The sequence below is a fragment of the Agelaius phoeniceus genome (genome assembly GCF_051311805.1).
Source record: "Agelaius phoeniceus isolate bAgePho1 chromosome 6 unlocalized genomic scaffold, bAgePho1.hap1 SUPER_6_unloc_1, whole genome shotgun sequence".
NCBI classification, from domain to species: Eukaryota; Metazoa; Chordata; class Aves; order Passeriformes; family Icteridae; genus Agelaius; species Agelaius phoeniceus.
Window position 1 is genome coordinate 119,391 of NW_027509865.1, and position 19,412 is coordinate 138,802.

Sequence of the window (19,412 nt, forward strand, 5' to 3'; positions counted from 1 at the left end):
GTATCTTCTTTCCCACATAGACCTGCTCTCAGTTTTTCACACTCACATCTTTGTTGCAAACATCCAGCAGCTGTTTGCGTAGAAAAAGGCTCTAGAAAGAAAAGCGAGACTTGGGCTGCACCTTCTGCCTGCCCTGTGTAAGCCACATCAAGCTCACCAGTGCGCTCTGTCCTTCCCTTTTCCGCTGCAACTACCATTGTGTTCTCTGGATCTCGGAACCTAAAGGTAGGCACATTTGTTTCCACAGAAGGGCCATAGGTAGCGGCACAAATAGATCTCACTGAACTTTAATCCTTACCACTGCCACCATGAGGTTGGTTGGTAGGCCAGTAGGAGTCATGCTCCTTTTACAGCTGGTATGCCGCAGCCACCAGCCCAGTGCTCTTCGACTCTTGTAACCAATCCTGCTTTTACTCTCCCGGAGGGGATTAGGCATCTGTTTCTCTCACAGATCATTGTGGCAGCAGCCAACGGCTCTAGTGCACTGCTTCTGCCAAAAGACACTGGGGCCAGGCACTTACCTTCTCAGCACTACGTAGCCCCGTATTCTGCGTCTCTTGTCGGTCAGAGCAGACCGCAAAGCGTTTCACAGAGAAAAAATGTGCCAGGACAACAAGCTTGGCTGAAGTGTACCCCTGAAACTGGTGGAAGTTTGTATTTGCACCATATTCAAGGGGCAGTCCTCTTTCCTATACAACCTGCAAACTTCTGTCTGTTCCCAGTGCCCTCTGCCCGCTCCTTCTTACCTTGAAGTACCATGCCAAAGAGGGCTCTGTGCTTAGGTCTTAGAAGAAGAGGGAAGCAGATGTGTTTGTAAAGTGGACTGTCTGTTAGTCACTTCCCTCTTCAAAGCAGCGTGTTCCATGCCAAGCAGACAACAAAGCAACAAAAGATGAGTGTGACTCTGCATTCAAATCCTGCAATGTTCCCAGAAGTGAATTTCTCTCTTCTAGAGGACTGACTTGTATGAAGTGGAGTGGTTGTTTCCTTCCATTAGAAGGGAAACTCATCTAGCCAGGCTTCATCACGCCCTGCATTTTTTGGGGTAGTTCTTGGAAGAAAATAGAGAGCAACTTTTCCACTCCACATGATTCATGTTTCATTCTCTTCCTTCTGTACTTCAAGGAACAAGCTATCAATTCCCTACTCTTTCTATGAAAAGGCATGAAGCTATTAATTAAATTCCCATAGATATAATAAGGAATAAAAGTCTTTTATGCCTGAAGGGCAGGCCCTTATGGTATGAAAAGTATGGATTGTCAAGGGTGGAAGAAGATCTCTATGAAAAGGGAGAAAGCCCAGAAGCATGCAGGGATTTTCAGGTATGAAAGGGAAAACGACATTAAATTGTCAAGGGAAAGAAATTGAAAGAGGCAGGAGGGAGAAGGGAGGCGGAGGAGGCAAATGCTGCCTTTGAGGCAGCTGACACAAGGACCGTCGGCCTCATGAGCAAACAAGAAAACCAAATGAAATTTCACAGCAATCTCATCCACAACTTAGTGGACAAATGTGCAAACCCATTTCTTCATTTATTATCTGTCTAATATATAGAGAGATGTTCTTCATTCTGACAGAATTTTCAGGGAGCAAGCTAGTGTAAGGCACCTGGAACCAACGGTGTATTGGAAATGGCCAACATGCAGAACACGCTCCATCCTGAACGCTACCACAGCAGAATCACAGGATCATAGAATGGCCAGGGTAGACAAAGACCTAAAAGGCCATCTAGTTCTCTGACATGGGCGGGGACACCTTTTACTTGCCCGAGTTGCTCAGAGCCCCATCCAGCCTGGCCTTGAACACCAAGTTGGGGTGTCCATAACTTCTCCAGGCTCTCTGTGCCAGTGCTTCACCACCCTCACAGGGAAGAATTTCTTCAAAGTATCTAATTTCAACATGCCCTCTTTCATTTTGAAGCCATTGCTTATTGTCCTGTCTCCAGAGCTCCTAATGAAGAGTCCCTCTCCTTCATCCCTTCAGATACTAGAAGGTGTTGTGAGGTGTCCATGCAACCTTCTCTTCACCAAGATAAACAGCCCTAATTCTCTCAGCCTGTGGGATGTAGTCTTGGCCTGAATATTGAACTGCAGTATTGAATGCTGATTTTTTAAAAATCATGTTCTTTTTCAGCCTTTAATCCTTTAAAGGCATATTCCTTTTCAGCCTTAAATTAGGCTAAATATCTTTGATTTGTTGGTATTGCAAGTGAGCAACAAAAATTACTGCCATGGCTTGCCTTTTTTACAACTCCTTTCCGTGGGAGACTTGCTGCAAAAGTCACAGCTGGTGAGACAGTGGGCACACCATCATTCTGAAAGAGCTTTGCACAGTAAACATAGAGGAGGATTAATATTGAAATCCAGATGACAGGAGCTGCCCAATGGACTCTGCTGGTGGAAATCAAATAATAGTCTAGTATTTTGAATGAAAATAACTCCTCCCAATGAGGATAAAGAGGATTGTTTGCCTTTGAATCAGAGCACATGGACTGTAGTGGATGGTCTACAGGTAGAAAACAGTGTAGATACATCTCCTTGTTTTCATTAGTGGCTCAGAAACTGAAAAGGCAGCCAAAAAAATGGTGACTACATGCCTACAGATTCAAAAATGGTTGTTCTTATTTTGCATCTCCATCAAAAAAACAGATCGTAAGAACTAAAATAAAGATGGGAATTTTATAGCTTCTCAGAAAGGAAGCAGGAATTGGCCAATGGGCCTTAGCAGTAGCTACAAGTTTTTCAGCATGAGGCATCTCAAAAGTATTTTAATCGTACAGAACTTTTCTGTCCTTTTGGCCTTTGATATAAGGAGGCATTAAAAAAAAAAAAAAAGAAAAAGAAAACAAGGAAAGGAAATAAGAAAAACCCTACCAAATATATATATTACATGACAAGGAGAATAAGCACAATCAGTAACATATATAAAAACAGAACCCATGCCTTTCAACTTTCAACCTTTTCTGCTTAACACACTCTCGAAAATGGAATTGATTCCCTATCTGCCTTGAAACATTTTGGGGCAAAAAGCACTCAAAGGTCCTGATGGGTGTTTTGGTCAAAAAACCCTTCTTCTGGTTTTCTGCCCAGAACCGGACAAACGCGTCTGCGCTGTTAGCTGGCCAAAGGAGGCAGGAAGAGGAAACATCATCCAAAACATTAGGGCTAAAGAAATTTCCACAGAAAATTACCAGCCTTATTACTTGTTCATGAGGTGGGTTGAAAGCTCAGAATCTGTTTCCATGTGTCCCATCCCTGGAATGTTCTATTTCACAGAATTAGAGCCCCTCAAATATCAGTCCTGCCAGAACAGCCCGCCACGTACTGTCATAGGGGATCTGCTGATGCCCACTGACTCTTACCAGCCTAGGGCTTGTCACTGCGGCAGATCAAAAACTTCTGAAATGATTTGATTTATGCTCTTTGAGTGGGTGAAAACAAGAAAAGAATAACTAACCTCTGTTTGAGGCCATTCGCTTTGGCCAACAGGAAGGCACAACATAAGAAATTGGCAAACCTTTACTGAATTTCTCCAAAACCAATGCCGCCAGCAAAGTAGAACTCTGAAAAATGCTTAGACCCCCAAACGTCACTTTTTAAATGATTCCCAGACCCTGGGGAAAGAATTTCTTTTCCCAACAGAAAATGGCCTCCGTTTGCAGCATCCTGCCATGACGGACCAGGAAGAGACCAGGCTAGAAATTGGTAAATTTTACTGAATTTCTCTAAACTAAAGCAGCCAGCATCTAGGACCCTGCAAGTCCTTAGAGCCCCAAAGGCCACCTTTCATCTGACACCCAGACCCTGGGGAAAGGACTTCTTTTTCCCATGGCAAATGGCCTCCCTTGGCAGCCACTCACCCTGGCAGAAAGTGGGAGCCTAGCTAGAATGATGCAATCGTTGCTGGATTTTTCCAAAAGAAAAGCTGGCAGCAACTAGGGCCCTGGAAGTACTTAGAGCCTCAAACGCCACCTTGAACATATTACTGAGACCCTGGGGAAAGGACTTCGTTTTTCCCATGGAAAATGGCCTTCATTTGTGGCCACTCTGCCTGGCAGGCAGGGCAGTGCCAAGCCAGGAATCTACAAACTCTGCTGGATCCTTCCAGAACGAAAGCTGCCAGCAACTAGGACCCTGCAAGTCCTTACAGCCCCAGATGCCACCTGTCATCTGACACCCAGAGCCTGGGCCAATGACTTCGTTTTCCCCATGGAAAATGGCCTCCATTTCTGGCCACTCGCCCTGACCAAGAGGGTGGTGCCCAGCAAGAAATTTGCAAGCTTTGCTGGATTGCTCCAAATCTAAAGCTGCCACTTGTTGTTGTTCTATTTCTCTAGAGTCCCATAATGCTGTTCTCAGATTGCTAAAGTCCATACCTCCTCGGTGTGTTCTTATGGCTGCAGATCTTCACAGCACAGACGCTTTCTTCTGCATGCTGTTCTTTCCCAGTTCAGGGCTCCTTCAAGGCTCTCCCTGAATGGCTAAGCCGCCCCCTTTTATCCCAGTTCTCTTCAATGCTCACAGCTGCAGCCCATCAAGGACAACCAGGACCTGTGGGACAGATATTCAAATAGAATCCATTTCCTCTACTCTAGCCAGTAAGTACTACCCTACAAGTCCTCAGAACCCCAAAGGCCACCTTTCATCTGACACCCAGACCCTGGGGAAAGGACTTCTTTTTCCCATGGCAAATGGCCTCCCTTGGCAGCCACTCACCCTGGCAGAAAGTGGGAGCCTAGCTAGAATGATGCAATCGTTGCTGGATTTTTCCAAAAGAAAAGCTGGCAGCAACTAGGGCCCTGGAAGTACTTAGAGCCTCAAACGCCACCTTGAACATATTCCTGAGACCCTGGGGAAAGGACTTCGTTTTTCCCATGGAAAATGGCCTTCATTTGTGGCCACTTGGCCTGGCAGGCAGGGCAGTGCCAAGCCAGGAATCTACAAACTCTGCTGGATCCTTCCAGAACGAAAGCTGCCAGCAACTAGGACCCTGCAAGTCCTTAGAGCCCCAGATGCCACCAGTCATCTGACACCCAGAGCCTGGGCCAATGACTTCGTTTTCCCCATGGAAAATGGCCTCCATTTCTGGCCACTCGCCCTGACCAAGAGGGTGGTGCCCAGCAAGAAATTTGCAAGCTTTGCTGGATTGCTCCAAATCGAAAGCTGCCACTTGTTGTTCTTCTATTTCTCTAGAGTCCCATCATGCTGTTCTCAGATTGCTAAAGTCCATACCTCCTCGGTGTGTTCTTATGGCTGCAGATCTTCACAGCACAGACGCTTTCTTCTGCATGCTGTTCTTTCCCAGTTCAGGGCTCCTTCAAGGCTCTCCCTGAATGGCTACGCCGCCCCCTTTTATCCCAGTTCTCTTCAATGCTCACAGCTGCAGCCCATCAAGGACAACCAGGACCTGTGGGGCAAAGCCTCTAGACAGATATTCAAATAGACTCCATTTCCTCTACTCTAGCCAGTAAGTACTACCCTACAAGTCCTCAGAACCCCAAAGGCCACCTTTCATCTGACACCCAGACCCTGGGGAAAGGACTTCTTTTTCCCATGGCAAATGGCCTCCCTTGGCAGCCACTCACCCTGGCAGAAAGTGGGAGCCTAGCTAGAATGATGCAATCGTTGCTGGATTTTTCCAAAAGAAAAGCTGGCAGCAACTAGGGCCCTGGAAGTACTTAGAGCCTCAAACGCCACCTTGAACATATTCCTGAGACCCTGGGGAAAGGACTTCGTTTTTCCCATGGAAAATGGCCTTCATTTGTGGCCACTCTGCCTGGCAGGCAGGGCAGTGCCAAGCCAGGAATCTACAAACTCTGCTGGATCCTTCCAGAACGAAAGCTGCCAGCAACTAGGACCCTGCAAGTCCTTAGAGCCCCAGATGCCACCAGTCATCTGATACCCAGAGCCTGGGCCAATGACTTCGTTTTCCCCATGGAAAATGGCCTCCATTTCTGGCCACTCGCCCTGACCAAGAGGGTGGTGCCCAGCAAGAAATTTGCAAGCTTTGCTGGATTGCTCCAAATCTAAAGCTACCACTTGTTGTTGTTCTATTTCTCTAGAGTCCCATCATGCTGTTCTCAGATTGCTAAAGTCCATACCTCCTCGGTGTGTTCTTATGGCTGCAGATCTTCACAGCACAGACGCTTTCTTCTGCATGCTGTTCTTTCCCAGTTCAGGGCTCCTTCAAGGCTCTCCCTGAATGGCTACGCCGCCCCCTTTTATCCCAGTTCTCTTCAATGCTCACAGCTGCAGCCCATCAAGGACAACCAGGACCTGTGGGACAGATATTCAAATAGAATCCATTTCCTCTACTCTAGCCAGTAAGTACTACCCTACAAGTCCTCAGAACCCCAAAGGCCACCTTTCATCTGACACCCAGACCCTGGGGAAAGGACTTCTTTTTCCCATGGCAAATGGCCTCCCTTGGCAGCCACTCACCCTGGCAGAAAGTGGGAGCCTAGCTAGAATGATGCAATCGTTGCTGGATTTTTCCAAAAGAAAAGCTGGCAGCAACTAGGGCCCTGGAAGTACTTAGAGCCTCAAACGCCACCTTGAACATATTACTGAGACCCTGGGGAAAGGACTTCGTTTTTCCCATGGAAAATGGCCTTCATTTCTGGCCACTCTGCCTGGCAGGCAGGGCAGTGCCAAGCCAGGAATCTACAAACTGTGCTGGATCCTTCCAGAACGAAAGCTGCCAGCAACTAGGACCCTGCAAGTCCTTACAGCCCCAGATGCCACCAGTCATCTGACACCCAGAGCCTGGGCCAATGACTTCGTTTTCCCCATGGAAAATGGCCTCCATTTCTGGCCACTCGCCCTGACCAAGAGGGTGGTGCCCAGCAAGAAATTTGCAAGCTTTGCTGGATTGCTCCAAATCTAAAGCTACCACTTGTTGTTCTTCTATTTCTCTAGAGTCCCATCATGCTGTTCTCAGATTGCTAAAGTCCATACCTCCTCGGTGTGTTCTTATGGCTGCAGATCTTCACAGCACAGACGCTTTCTTCTGCATGCTGTTCTTTCCCAGTTCAGGGCTCCTTCAAGGCTCTCCCTGAATGGCTACGCCGCCCCCTTTTATCCCAGTTCTCTTCAATGCTCACAGCTGCAGCCCATCAAGGACAACCAGGACCTGTGGGGCAAAGCCTCTAGACAGATATTCAAATAGAATCCATTTCCTCTACTCTAGCCAGTAAGTAGTACCCTACAAGTCCTCAGAACCCCAAAGGCCACCTTTCATCTGACACCCAGACCCTGGGGAAAGGACTTCTTTTTCCCATGGCAAATGGCCTCCCTTGGCAGCCACTCACCCTGGCAGAAAGTGGGAGCCTAGCTAGAATGATGCAATCGTTGCTGGATTTTTCCAAAAGAAAAGCTGGCAGCAACTAGGGCCCTGGAAGTACTTAGAGCCTCAAACGCCACCTTGAACATATTACTGAGACCCTGGGGAAAGGACTTCGTTTTTCCCATGGAAAATGGCCTTCATTTGTGGCCACTCTGCCTGGCAGGCAGGGCAGTGCCAAGCCAGGAATCTACAAACTCTGCTGGATCCTTCCAGAACGAAAGCTGCCAGCAACTAGGACCCTGCAAGTCCTTACAGCCCCAGATGCCACCTGTCATCTGACACCCAGAGCCTGGGCCAATGACTTCGTTTTCCCCATGGAAAATGGCCTCCATTTCTGGCCACTCGCCCTGACCAAGAGGGTGGTGCCCAGCAAGAAATTTGCAAGCTTTGCTGGATTGCTCTAAATCTAAAGCTGCCACTTGTTGTTGTTCTATTTCTCTAGAGTCCCATCATGCTGTTCTCAGATTGCTAAAGTCCATACCTCCTCGGTGTGTTCTTATGGCTGCAGATCTTCACAGCACAGACGCTTTCTTCTGCATGCTGTTCTTTCCCAGTTCAGGGCTCCTTCAAGGCTCTCCCTGAATGGCTACGCCGCCCCCTTTTATCCCAGTTCTCTTCAATGCTCACAGCTGCAGCCCATCAAGGACAACCAGGACCTGTGGGACAGATATTCAAATAGAATCCATTTCCTCTACTCTAGCCAGTAAGTACTACCCTACAAGTCCTCAGAACCCCAAAGGCCACCTTTCATCTGACACCCAGACCCTGGGGAAAGGACTTCTTTTTCCCATGGCAAATGGCCTCCCTTGGCAGCCACTCACCCTGGCAGAAAGTGGGAGCCTAGCTAGAATGATGCAATCGTTGCTGGATTTTTCCAAAAGAAAAGCTGGCAGCAACTAGGGCCCTGGAAGTATTTAGAGCCTCAAACGCCACCTTGAACATATTCCTGAGACCCTGGGGAAAGGACTTGGTTTTCCCATGGAAAATGGCCTTCATTTCTGGCCACTTGGCCTGGCAGGCAGGGCAGTGCCAAGCCAGGAATCTACAAACTCTGCTGGATCCTTCCAGAACGAAAGCTGCCAGCAACTAGGACCCTGCAAGTCCTTAGAGCCCCAGATGCCACCAGTCATCTGACACCCAGAGCCTGGGCCAATGACTTCGTTTTCCCCATGGAAAATGGCCTCCATTTCTGGCCACTCGCCCTGACCAAGAGGGTGGTGCCCAGCAAGAAATTTGCAAGCTTTGCTGGATTGCTCCAAATCGAAAGCTGCCACTTGTTGTTCTTCTATTTCTCTAGAGTCCCATCATGCTGTTCTCAGATTGCTAAAGTCCATACCTCCTCGGTGTGTTCTTATGGCTGCAGATCTTCACAGCACAGACGCTTTCTTCTGCATGCTGTTCTTTCCCAGTTCAGGGCTCCTTCAAGGCTCTCCCTGAATGGCTACGCCGCCCCCTTTTATCCCAGTTCTCTTCAATGCTCACAGCTGCAGCCCGTCAAGGACAACCAGGACCTGTGGGGCAAAGCCTCTAGACAGATATTCAAATAGAATCCATTTCCTCTACTCTAGCCAGTAAGTACTACCCTACAAGTCCTCAGAACCCCAAAGGCCACCTTTCATCTGACACCCAGACCCTGGGGAAAGGACTTCTTTTTCCCATGGCAAATGGCCTCCCTTGGCAGCCACTCACCCTGGCAGAAAGTGGGAGCCTAGCTAGAATGATGCAATCGTTGCTGGATTTTTCCAAAAGAAAAGCTGGCAGCAACTAGGGCCCTGGAAGTACTTAGAGCCTCAAACGCCACCTTGAACATATTCCTGAGACCCTGGGGAAAGGACTTCGTTTTTCCCATGGGAAATGGCCTTCATTTGTGGCCACTCGGCCTGGCAGGCAGGGCAGTGCCAAGCCAGGAATCTACAAACTATGCTGGATCCTTCCAGAACGAAAGCTGCCAGCAACTAGGACCCTGCAAGTCCTTAGAGCCCCAGATGCCACCAGTCATCTGACACCCAGAGCCTGGGCCAATGACTTCGTTTTCCCCATGGAAAATGGCCTCCATTTCTGGCCACTCGCCCTGACCAAGAGGGTGGTGCCCAGCAAGAAATTTGCAAGCTTTGCTGGATTGCTCCAAATCGAAAGCTACCACTTGTTGTTGTTCTATTTCTCTAGAGTCCCATCATGCTGTTCTCAGATTGCTAAAGTCCATACCTCCTCGGTGTGTTCTTATGGCTGCAGATCTTCACAGCACAGACGCTTTCTTCTGCATGCTGTTCTTTCCCAGTTCAGGGCTCCTTCAAGGCTCTCCCTGAATGGCTACGCCGCCCCCTTTTATCCCAGTTCTCTTCAATGCTCACAGCTGCAGCCCGTCAAGGACAACCAGGACCTGTGGGGCAAAGCCTCTAGACAGATATTCAAATAGAATCCATTTCCTCTACTCTAGCCAGTAAGTACTACCCTACAAGTCCTCAGAACCCCAAAGGCCACCTTTCATCTGACACCCAGACCCTGGGGAAAGGACTTCTTTTTCCCATGGCAAATGGCCTCCCTTGGCAGCCACTCACCCTGGCAGAAAGTGGGAGCCTAGCTAGAATGATGCAATCCTTGCTGGATTTTTCCAAAAGAAAAGCTGGCAGCAACTAGGGCCCTGGAAGTACTTAGAGCCTCAAACGCCACCTTGAACATATTCCTGAGACCCTGGGGAAAGGACTTCGTTTTTCCCATGGAAAATGGCCTTCATTTGTGGCCACTCTGCCTGGCAGGCAGGGCAGTGCCAAGCCAGGAATCTACAAACTGTGCTGGATCCTTCCAGAACGAAAGCTGCCAGCAACTAGGACCCTGCAAGTCCTTAGAGCCCCAGATGCCACCAGTCATCTGACACCCAGAGCCTGGGCCAATGACTTCGTTTTCCCCATGGAAAATGGCCTCCATTTCTGGCCACTCGCCCTGACCAAGAGGGTGGTGCCCAGCAAGAAATTTGCAAGCTTTGCTGGATTGCTCTAAATCTAAAGCTGCCACTTGTTGTTCTTCTATTTCTCTAGAGTCCCATCATGCTGTTCTCAGATTGCTAAAGTCCATACCTCCTCGGTGTGTTCTTATGGCTGCAGATCTTCACAGCACAGACGCTTTCTTCTGCATGCTGTTCTTTCCCAGTTCAGGGCTCCTTCAAGGCTCTCCCTGAATGGCTACGCCGCCCCCTTTTATCCCAGTTCTCTTCAATGCTCACAGCTGCAGCCCATCAAGGACAACCAGGACCTGTGGGACAGATATTCAAATAGAATCCATTTCCTCTACTCTAGCCAGTAAGTACTACCCTACAAGTCCTCAGAACCCCAAAGGCCACCTTTCATCTGACACCCAGACCCTGGGGAAAGGACTTCTTTTTCCCATGGCAAATGGCCTCCCTTGGCAGCCACTCACCCTGGCAGAAAGTGGGAGCCTAGCTAGAATGATGCAATCGTTGCTGGATTTTTCCAAAAGAAAAGCTGGCAGCAACTAGGGCCCTGGAAGTACTTAGAGCCTCAAACGCCACCTTGAACATATTACTGAGACCCTGGGGAAAGGACTTCGTTTTTCCCATGGAAAATGGCCTTCATTTGTGGCCACTTGGCCTGGCAGGCAGGGCAGTGCCAAGCCAGGAATCTACAAACTCTGCTGGATCCTTCCAGAACGAAAGCTGCCAGCAACTAGGACCCTGCAAGTCCTTAGAGCCCCAGATGCCACCAGTCATCTGACACCCAGAGCCTGGGCCAATGACTTCGTTTTCCCCATGGAAAATGGCCTCCATTTCTGGCCACTCGCCCTGACCAAGAGGGTGGTGCCCAGCAAGAAATTTGCAAGCTTTGCTGGATTGCTCCAAATCGAAAGCTACCACTTGTTGTTCTTCTATTTCTCTAGAGTCCCATCATGCTGTTCTCAGATTGCTAAAGTCCATACCTCCTCGGTGTGTTCTTATGGCTGCAGATCTTCACAGCACAGACGCTTTCTTCTGCATGCTGTTCTTTCCCAGTTCAGGGCTCCTTCAAGGCTCTCCCTGAATGGCTACGCCGCCCCCTTTTATCCCAGTTCTCTTCAATGCTCACAGCTGCAGCCCATCAAGGACAACCAGGACCTGTGGGACAGATATTCAAATAGAATCCATTTCCTCTACTCTAGCCAGTAAGTACTACCCTACAAGTCCTCAGAACCCCAAAGGCCACCTTTCATCTGACACCCAGACCCTGGGGAAAGGACTTCTTTTTCCCATGGCAAATGGCCTCCCTTGGCAGCCACTCACCCTGGCAGAAAGTGGGAGCCTAGCTAGAATGATGCAATCGTTGCTGGATTTTTCCAAAAGAAAAGCTGGCAGCAACTAGGGCCCTGGAAGTACTTAGAGCCTCAAACGCCACCTTGAACATATTCCTGAGACCCTGGGGAAAGGACTTCGTTTTTCCCATGGGAAATGGCCTTCATTTCTGGCCACTTGGCCTGGCAGGCAGGGCAGTGCCAAGCCAGGAATCTACAAACTCTGCTGGATCCTTCCAGAACGAAAGCTGCCAGCAACTAGGACCCTGCAAGTCCTTACAGCCCCAGATGCCACCAGTCATCTGACACCCAGAGCCTGGGCCAATGACTTCGTTTTCCCCATGGAAAATGGCCTCCATTTCTGGCCACTCGCCCTGACCAAGAGGGTGGTGCCCAGCAAGAAATTTGCAAGCTTTGCTGGATTGCTCCAAATCGAAAGCTGCCACTTGTTGTTCTTCTATTTCTCTAGAGTCCCATCATGCTGTTCTCAGATTGCTAAAGTCCATACCTCCTCGGTGTGTTCTTATGGCTGCAGATCTTCACAGCACAGACGCTTTCTTCTGCATGCTGTTCTTTCCCAGTTCAGGGCTCCTTCAAGGCTCTCCCTGAATGGCTAAGCCGCCCCCTTTTATCCCAGTTCTCTTCAATGCTCACAGCTGCAGCCCATCAAGGACAACCAGGACCTGTGGGACAGATATTCAAATAGAATCCATTTCCTCTACTCTAGCCAGTAAGTACTACCCTACAAGTCCTCAGAACCCCAAAGGCCACCTTTCATCTGACACCCAGACCCTGGGGAAAGGACTTCTTTTTCCCATGGCAAATGGCCTCCCTTGGCAGCCACTCACCCTGGCAGAAAGTGGGAGCCTAGCTAGAATGATGCAATCGTTGCTGGATTTTTCCAAAAGAAAAGCTGCCAGCAACTAGGGCCCTGGAAGTACTTAGAGCCTCAAACGCCACCTTGAACATATTACTGAGACCCTGGGGAAAGGACTTCGTTTTTCCCATGGGAAATGGCCTTCATTTGTGGCCACTCTGCCTGGCAGGCAGGGCAGTGCCAAGCCAGGAATCTACAAACTCTGCTGGATCCTTCCAGAACGAAAGCTGCCAGCAACTAGGACCCTGCAAGTCCTTAGAGCCCCAGATGCCACCAGTCATCTGACACCCAGAGCCTGGGCCAATGACTTCGTTTTCCCCATGGAAAATGGCCTCCATTTCTGGCCACTCGCCCTGACCAAGAGGGTGGTGCCCAGCAAGAAATTTGCAAGCTTTGCTGGATTGCTCCAAATCGAAAGCTGCCACTTGTTGTTCTTCTATTTCTCTAGAGTCCCATCATGCTGTTCTCAGATTGCTAAAGTCCATACCTCCTCGGTGTGTTCTTATGGCTGCAGATCTTCACAGCACAGACGCTTTCTTCTGCATGCTGTTCTTTCCCAGTTCAGGGCTCCTTCAAGGCTCTCCCTGAATGGCTACGCCGCCCCCTTTTATCCCAGTTCTCTTCAATGCTCACAGCTGCAGCCCATCAAGGACAACCAGGACCTGTGGGGCAAAGCCTCTAGACAGATATTCAAATAGAATCCATTTCCTCTACTCTAGCCAGTAAGTACTACCCTACAAGTCCTCAGAACCCCAAAGGCCACCTTTCATCTGACACCCAGACCCTGGGGAAAGGACTTCTTTTTCCCATGGCAAATGGCCTCCCTTGGCAGCCACTCACCCTGGCAGAAAGTGGGAGCCTAGCTAGAATGATGCAATCGTTGCTGGATTTTTCCAAAAGAAAAGCTGGCAGCAACTAGGGCCCTGGAAGTACTTAGAGCCTCAAACGCCACCTTGAACATATTCCTGAGACCCTGGGGAAAGGACTTCGTTTTTCCCATGGAAAATGGCCTTCATTTGTGGCCACTCTGCCTGGCAGGCAGGGCAGTGCCAAGCCAGGAATCTACAAACTCTGCTGGATCCTTCCAGAACGAAAGCTGCCAGCAACTAGGACCCTGCAAGTCCTTAGAGCCCCAGATGCCACCAGTCATCTGATACCCAGAGCCTGGGCCAATGACTTCGTTTTCCCCATGGAAAATGGCCTCCATTTCTGGCCACTCGCCCTGACCAAGAGGGTGGTGCCCAGCAAGAAATTTGCAAGCTTTGCTGGATTGCTCCAAATCTAAAGCTACCACTTGTTGTTGTTCTATTTCTCTAGAGTCCCATCATGCTGTTCTCAGATTGCTAAAGTCCATACCTCCTCGGTGTGTTCTTATGGCTGCAGATCTTCACAGCACAGACGCTTTCTTCTGCATGCTGTTCTTTCCCAGTTCAGGGCTCCTTCAAGGCTCTCCCTGAATGGCTACGCCGCCCCCTTTTATCCCAGTTCTCTTCAATGCTCACAGCTGCAGCCCATCAAGGACAACCAGGACCTGTGGGACAGATATTCAAATAGAATCCATTTCCTCTACTCTAGCCAGTAAGTACTACCCTACAAGTCCTCAGAACCCCAAAGGCCACCTTTCATCTGACACCCAGACCCTGGGGAAAGGACTTCTTTTTCCCATGGCAAATGGCCTCCCTTGGCAGCCACTCACCCTGGCAGAAAGTGGGAGCCTAGCTAGAATGATGCAATCGTTGCTGGATTTTTCCAAAAGAAAAGCTGCCAGCAACTAGGGCCCTGGAAGTACTTAGAGCCTCAAACGCCACCTTGAACATATTCCTGAGACCCTGGGGAAAGGACTTCGTTTTTCCCATGGAAAATGGCCTTCATTTGTGGCCACTCGGCCTGGCAGGCAGGGCAGTGCCAAGCCAGGAATCTACAAACTATGCTGGATCCTTCCAGAACGAAAGCTGCCAGCAACTAGGACCCTGCAAGTCCTTACAGCCCCAGATGCCACCAGTCATCTGACACCCAGAGCCTGGGCCAATGACTTCGTTTTCCCCATGGAAAATGGCCTCCATTTCTGGCCACTCGCCCTGACCAAGAGGGTGGTGCCCAGCAAGAAATTTGCAAGCTTTGCTGGATTGCTCCAAATCTAAAGCTACCACTTGTTGTTCTTCTATTTCTCTAGAGTCCCATCATGCTGTTCTCAGATTGCTAAAGTCCATACCTCCTCGGTGTGTTCTTATGGCTGCAGATCTTCACAGCACAGACGCTTTCTTCTGCATGCTGTTCTTTCCCAGTTCAGGGCTCCTTCAAGGCTCTCCCTGAATGGCTACGCCGCCCCCTTTTATCCCAGTTCTCTTCAATGCTCACAGCTGCAGCCCATCAAGGACAACCAGGACCTGTGGGACAGATATTCAAATAGAATCCATTTCCTCTACTCTAGCCAGTAAGTACTACCCTACAAGTCCTCAGAACCCCAAAGGCCACCTTTCATCTGACACCCAGACCCTGGGGAAAGGACTTCTTTTTCCCATGGCAAATGGCCTCCCTTGGCAGCCACTCACCCTGGCAGAAAGTGGGAGCCTAGCTAGAATGATGCAATCGTTGCTGGATTTTTCCAAAAGAAAAGCTGCCAGCAACTAGGGCCCTGGAAGTACTTAGAGCCTCAAACGCCACCTTGAACATATTCCTGAGACCCTGGGGAAAGGACTTCGTTTTTCCCATGGGAAATGGCCTTCATTTCTGGCCACTTGGCCTGGCAGGCAGGGCAGTGCCAAGCCAGGAATCTACAAACTCTGCTGGATCCTTCCAGAACGAAAGCTGCCAGCAACTAGGACCCTGCAAGTCCTTACAGCCCCAGATGCCACCAGTCATCTGACACCCAGAGCCTGGGCCAATGACTTCGTTTTCCCCATGGAAAATGGCCTCCATTTCTGGCCACTCGCCCTGACCAAGAGGGTGGTGCCCAGCAAGAAATTTGCAAGCTTTGCTGGATTGCTCCAAATCGAAAGCTGCCACTTGTTGTTCTTCTATTTCTCTAGAGTCCCATCATGCTGTTCTCAGATTGCTAAAGTCCATACCTCCTCGGTGTGTTCTTATGGCTGCAGATCTTCACAGCACAGACGCTTTCTTCTGCATGCTGTTCTTTCCCAGTTCAGGGCTCCTTCAAGGCTCTCCCTGAATGGCTACGCCGCCCCCTTTTATCCCAGTTCTCTTCAATGCTCACAGCTGCAGCCCGTCAAGGACAACCAGGACCTGTGGGGCAAAGCCTCTAGACAGATATTCAAATAGAATCCATTTCCTCTACTCTAGCCAGTAAGTACTACCCTACAAGTCCTCAGAACCCCAAAGGCCACCTTTCATCTGACACCCAGACCCTGGGGAAAGGACTTCTTTTTCCCATGGCAAATGGCCTCCCTTGGCAGCCACTCACCCTGGCAGAAAGTGGGAGCCTAGCTAGAATGATGCAATCGTTGCTGGATTTTTCCAAAAGAAAAGCTGCCAGCAACTAGGGCCCTGGAAGTACTTAGAGCCTCAAACGCCACCTTGAACATATTCCTGAGACCCTGGGGAAAGGACTTCGTTTTTCCCATGGGAAATGGCCTTCATTTGTGGCCACTCGGCCTGGCAGGCAGGGCAGTGCCAAGCCAGGAATCTACAAACTATGCTGGATCCTTCCAGAACGAAAGCTGCCAGCAACTAGGACCCTGCAAGTCCTTACAGCCCCAGATGCCACCAGTCATCTGACACCCAGAGCCTGGGCCAATGACTTCGTTTTCCCCATGGAAAATGGCCTCCATTTCTGGCCACTCGCCCTGACCAAGAGGGTGGTGCCCAGCAAGAAATTTGCAAGCTTTGCTGGATTGCTCCAAATCGAAAGCTACCACTTGTTGTTGTTCTATTTCTCTAGAGTCCCATCATGCTGTTCTCAGATTGCTAAAGTCCATACCTCCTCGGTGTGTTCTTATGGCTGCAGATCTTCACAGCACAGACGCTTTCTTCTGCATGCTGTTCTTTCCCAGTTCAGGGCTCCTTCAAGGCTCTCCCTGAATGGCTACGCCGCCCCCTTTTATCCCAGTTCTCTTCAATGCTCACAGCTGCAGCCCATCAAGGACAACCAGGACCTGTGGGGCAAAGCCTCTAGACAGATATTCAAATAGAATCCATTTCCTCTACTCTAGCCAGTAAGTACTACCCTACAAGTCCTCAGAACCCCAAAGGCCACCTTTCATCTGACACCCAGACCCTGGGGAAAGGACTTCTTTTTCCCATGGCAAATGGCCTCCCTTGGCAGCCACTCACCCTGGCAGAAAGTGGGAGCCTAGCTAGAATGATGCAATCGTTGCTGGATTTTTCCAAAAGAAAAGCTGCCAGCAACTAGGGCCCTGGAAGTACTTAGAGCCTCAAACGCCACCTTGAACATATTCCTGAGACCCTGGGGAAAGGACTTCGTTTTTCCCATGGAAAATGGCCTTCATTTGTGGCCACTCTGCCTGGCAGGCAGGGCAGTGCCAAGCCAGGAATCTACAAACTGTGCTGGATCCTTCCAGAACGAAAGCTGCCAGCAACTAGGACCCTGCAAGTCCTTAGAGCCCCAGATGCCACCAGTCATCTGACACCCAGAGCCTGGGCCAATGACTTCGTTTTCCCCATGGAAAATGGCCTCCATTTCTGGCCACTCGCCCTGACCAAGAGGGTGGTGCCCAGCAAGAAATTTGCAAGCTTTGCTGGATTGCTCCAAATCGAAAGCTGCCACTTGTTGTTCTTCTATTTCTCTAGAGTCCCATCATGCTGTTCTCAGATTGCTAAAGTCCATACCTCCTCGGTGTGTTCTTATGGCTGCAGATCTTCACAGCACAGACGCTTTCTTCTGCATGCTGTTCTTTCCCAGTTCAGGGCTCCTTCAAGGCTCTCCCTGAATGGCTACGCCGCCCCCTTTTATCCCAGTTCTCTTCAATGCTCACAGCTGCAGCCCATCAAGGACAACCAGGACCTGTGGGACAGATATTCAAATAGAATCCATTTCCTCTACTCTAGCCAGTAAGTAGTACCCTACAAGTCCTCAGAACCCCAAAGGCCACCTTTCATCTGACACCCAGACCCTGGGGAAAGGACTTCTTTTTCCCATGGCAAATGGCCTCCCTTGGCAGCCACTCACCCTGGCAGAAAGTGGGAGCCTAGCTAGAATGATGCAATCGTTGCTGGATTTTTCCAAAAGAAAAGCTGCCAGCAACTAGGGCCCTGGAAGTACTTAGAGCCTCAAACGCCACCTTGAACATATTACTGAGACCCTGGGGAAAGGACTTCGTTTTTCCCATGGGAAATGGCCTTCATTTGTGGCCACTCTGCCTGGCAGGCAGGGCAGTGCCAAGCCAGGAATCTACAAACTCTGCTGGATCCTTCCAGAACGAAAGCTGCCAGCAACTAGGACCCTGCAAGTCCTTAGAGCCCCAGATGCCACCAGTCATCTGACACCCAGAGCCTGGGCCAATGACTTCGTTTTCCCCATGGAAAATGGCCTCCATTTCTGGCCACTCGCCCTGACCAAGAGGGTGGTGCCCAGCAAGAAATTTGCAAGCTTTGCTGGATTGCTCCAAATCGAAAGCTGCCACTTGTTGTTCTTCTATTTCTCTAGAGTCCCATCATGCTGTTCTCAGATTGCTAAAGTCCATACCTCCTCGGTGTGTTCTTATGGCTGCAGATCTTCACAGCACAGACGCTTTCTTCTGCATGCTGTTCTTTCCCAGTTCAGGGCTCCTTCAAGGCTCTCCCTGAATGGCTACGCCGCCCCCTTTTATCCCAGTTCTCTTCAATGCTCACAGCTGCAGCCCATCAAGGACAACCAGGACCTGTGGGACAGATATTCAAATAGAATCCATTTCCTCTACTCTAGCCAGTAAGTACTACCCTACAAGTCCTCAGAACCCCAAAGGCCACCTTTCATCTGACACCCAGACCCTGGGGAAAGGACTTCTTTTTCCCATGGCAAATGGCCTCCCTTGGCAGCCACTCACCCTGGCAGAAAGTGGGAGCCTAGCTAGAATGATGCAATCGTTGCTGGATTTTTCCAAAAGAAAAGCTGGCAGCAACTAGGGCCCTGGAAGTACTTAGAGCCTCAAACGCCACCTTGAACATATTCCTGAGACCCTGGGGAAAGGACTTCGTTTTTCCCATGGGAAATGGCCTTCATTTCTGGCCACTTGGCCTGGCAGGCAGGGCAGTGCCAAGCCAGGAATCTACAAACTCTGCTGGATCCTTCCAGAACGAAAGCTGCCAGCAACTAGGACCCTGCAAGTCCTTACAGCCCCAGATGCCACCAGTCATCTGACACCCAGAGCCTGGGCCAATGACTTCGTTTTCCCCATGGAAAATGGCCTCCATTTCTGGCCACTCGCCCTGACCAAGAGGGTGGTGCCCAGCAAGAAATTTGCAAGCTTTGCTGGATTGCTCCAAATCGAAAGCTGCCACTTGTTGTTCTTCTATTTCTCTAGAGTCCCATCATGCTGTTCTCAGATTGCTAAAGTCCATACCTCCTCGGTGTGTTCTTATGGCTGCAGATCTTCACAGCACAGACGCTTTCTTCTGCATGCTGTTCTTTCCCAGTTCAGGGCTCCTTCAAGGCTCTCCCTGAATGGCTACGCCGCCCCCTTTTATCCCAGTTCTCTTCAATGCTCACAGCTGCAGCCCGTCAAGGACAACCAGGACCTGTGGGGCAAAGCCTCTAGACAGATATTCAAATAGAATCCATTTCCTCTACTCTAGCCAGTAAGTACTACCCTACAAGTCCTCAGAACCCCAAAGGCCACCTTTCATCTGACACCCAGACCCTGGGGAAAGGACTTCTTTTTCCCATGGCAAATGGCCTCCCTTGGCAGCCACTCACCCTGGCAGAAAGTGGGAGCCTAGCTAGAATGATGCAATCGTTGCT